The 3,189-nt window shown below is 26.1% G+C and overlaps 1 pseudogene; it reads left to right on the top strand.

The window, feature by feature from the left end:
- Positions 1-1,736: 1,736 nt before the first annotated feature.
- LOC127748294 (uncharacterized) lies at positions 1,737-1,917 on the top strand (annotated as a pseudogene).
- Positions 1,918-3,189: the final 1,272 nt, after the last annotated feature.

The raw sequence follows: 3,189 nt of genomic DNA, 5'->3' as shown, positions 1-3,189 counted from the left end.
TATATATATATATATATATATATATTGTATCGTATTTTAGTCACGTGTTATACAAAATGTATTATGTTGGTGCATTATGATGGTGCATGGTGTTGTGTTCGAATTCAATATTTTTTATTTTTATTTTTTTAAGGTTCTCCACCCCACGTGGTCCACAAAACACTTTAGAGCTATCTTTAGTTCTTTACATTAGAATATTTTCCCTCGCTATTCACGAGCTGAGTTTGTTGCATTATTATTGTTTATTTACCATAATATTCATCCTCGTCGCTCTTAACCCTAATTTTTTTTTCTCCAATCTATTTTTTTTTCAAAACACTTGAATCTGCAATCTTTAAATGAGTATAGAAAAATTATGTCATTTAAGCTATAATTCGTTGATCTTAACCCTAAATTACAATGTTCCAAAATCAAACTAATCATAAAATCAGTAAAAACCGGAATATATAGGAGATAATTTCTTGTTTGGCCTCCTATAATTTTTAATTTTGGCCCTTTTATTCCTTTGTAAAATTAAACATTTTACCTCTATTCCAAGTCATTGCAACCGATTTTTAACATCATATACTAGACTGAATAGGTGATCTGTTTTTGATTAATCCATTTGAATCAATTAATTTTATTTGATTTTAAGAATCATACTAAATTATGTGAAAAAAGCAAAAAAAAAAAGAAAAAGAAAATCCTCAACGTAATTAAAAATATCTAAAACAATAAGGCGGTCTATAATCTACATTATTGTTAATAACTTATTATTACAATTTCATATGTATATGTATTCAAATCCATAATCTTAAATTAAGAACACAATGAAAATCATTTTACATGTTTATAGTTTGAGACACTAATCATGATTTTTTATTGATTGAAGGCGAAATTGAAGAAAGCCAAAGCACTTTTATAGTTTTGTACACAAGTCATATATACAGAAGGGATAGTTTGACAAAATAAATTAAATAATATAATAAACAACACGCTAGCCACAGCTACTGCAAAAACAAATGTTAATCGTGAGTTTTTAATTCATTATAAAAAAATATTCTACGAGCTTCCTAATTATTAAACAATATATTAATAAAACAAAAGTAATGCAATTAAGGCACTGGAACTTGATTAATATTAAAATTGTGTAACATATATATATATAGAGCCTTTGTTAGCATATTCTGTAGTTTTGATTTCTCGTAACCAAATAAATGTAGCCTTAGCTTTAACAAAAGTATATATTATTTTCATTCATATTTTGTTACATTGTCTAAGGATAATTTTAGACTCAATTTCTTATAGTGTGTGATGATGACAATATTCAAAGACTATATTATAAAGGTAAATTCTAGCCTACCCTTCCTATAATAACATGTAATTTACCCTCTGTAACATGTCATTTTTTAATTGGTTGCTATGTTAACTATGGTTAAATTATTGGTAATTAAATTATAGCCCAAAGTGGGTGATTATGTAATTAAATACCTCCAAATTTAATTTCAATGCCATCCAGAAATCCCATATCATCATCACCATCACCACCATCATCATCATCATCATCATTATTTTCATTTTCTTTTTCGTCTTCCCCTTCTACACTATCATCATAAAAAGCCATCATTATCGTTTTCACGTTCTTAAATTTTAAGATTTTCTGAATTTCGCAAACGTAAACTTAGTCTCACCTGGGCTAGGTTCACAAAACAAAAGCAGTTTTTATAACTAAACACAAAGAACACAAAACACAGAACACGACCTTACTTGAACATGATCTGTTCTATAGGCTCGTACATCTGTATCCTTGAGTTCTAAGAAGACTTTGGTTGAACTATGACCGTGAGGTCAGAGCGTGATTAATTGTTCCAAAGCGCATGCCATCTGAACGGTGGAGGATCGTTCACGCTACAGGTCGAGATGGTCTCACGGACAGACTCAAATATTTTTTTCCTGGCCATTTAATTAGTTATTTTCTCTAAATACTTAGTGTGTGTTTGGATTACAGTTTGCAAACGGGAGTTTGAATAAAATTAATTTTGCAAACTTGATTTTGATGAAAAGTAAGTTTGTATTAAGTGATTTATGTTTGGCAATATTTATATCAAAATGAATTATAGTAAAATAAATGTTGTTTGGATTACACTATTCAAAATCACTTTTAGATACAAAATTACTAAAATAGACATCAACTTAAATAATTTTTGTATATTATTTTAATTTAGATATTTGAATAGATGTTATTAATTAATTCTATAATAAAATTAATATTTATACACTAAGATAAAAATAATATATAAAAATTGACAAAATATACTTTTAATTAAAACTAACAAAATATAAATTTTAGAGAGTACTAAAAATAATAAAAAAATTAAATATTTATTTTGGTAGTAATTGAAATAAATCAAAAAAAATTTTATGATATTTTTTATATAGTATATTTTTAGTACTCTTATTACTCTTATTTTTTAATATATTTTTAGTAACATGTATAAAGGATAAATTTGGTAAAAAGTAAATAAAGATGGAGTATTGATGGCTAAAAGCCCGTTGGTGAAACGCAGAAGCTCAAAATTGTAGCTTCTTGTAAACGTGATTTTGAAAACTCTTATAAAAATATTTAATTACAAAGTTACTCTACTTTAGTTAATATATTAACTCTTATTAAGTTAAATTAACTCAAACTAAAACTAAACATCCAATTAAAACATGCCATGTCATAAAGGGTAATTTACATGTTAAAATAGAGGGGGTTGGGTAGAACTCACCTATTATAAAATATTATTATTTTAATTTATATAAAAATATTAAAATTATATATATATGTTATCGAATAAGAAATGTTGATACGTTGAAACGTGCATGGCATTGGCAGCTTCCATAGAACTATAGAAGGACACATAGAAAATAGCCATATGATAAATGCAACGGTAACAAGAACAATATTTTAATGGGTAATAAAAAATAATAGTTATATTTTAGTTTCATAAATGATAACACTATTAACACACAATTCTGAATTCTTTCTATGACGACAATATTGGCAGCGATGATTATTCCTAGCTAGAATGCGCGAACTTTTTAGCTCATCGTCATTGTTGAAATATTCATCCTATCTTATATAATATAATATATATATAAGAAAGTTTTCAAATGTGTGTAAAATATCAATGTTCTAATAATTTTAATTGTTATTTTAATTAATAT

The sequence above is a fragment of the Arachis duranensis genome, chromosome 5 (genome assembly GCF_000817695.3).
Source record: "Arachis duranensis cultivar V14167 chromosome 5, aradu.V14167.gnm2.J7QH, whole genome shotgun sequence".
Classification (NCBI taxonomy): domain Eukaryota; kingdom Viridiplantae; phylum Streptophyta; class Magnoliopsida; order Fabales; family Fabaceae; genus Arachis; species Arachis duranensis.
This window is presented reverse-complemented; position numbering and strand designations above follow the sequence as displayed.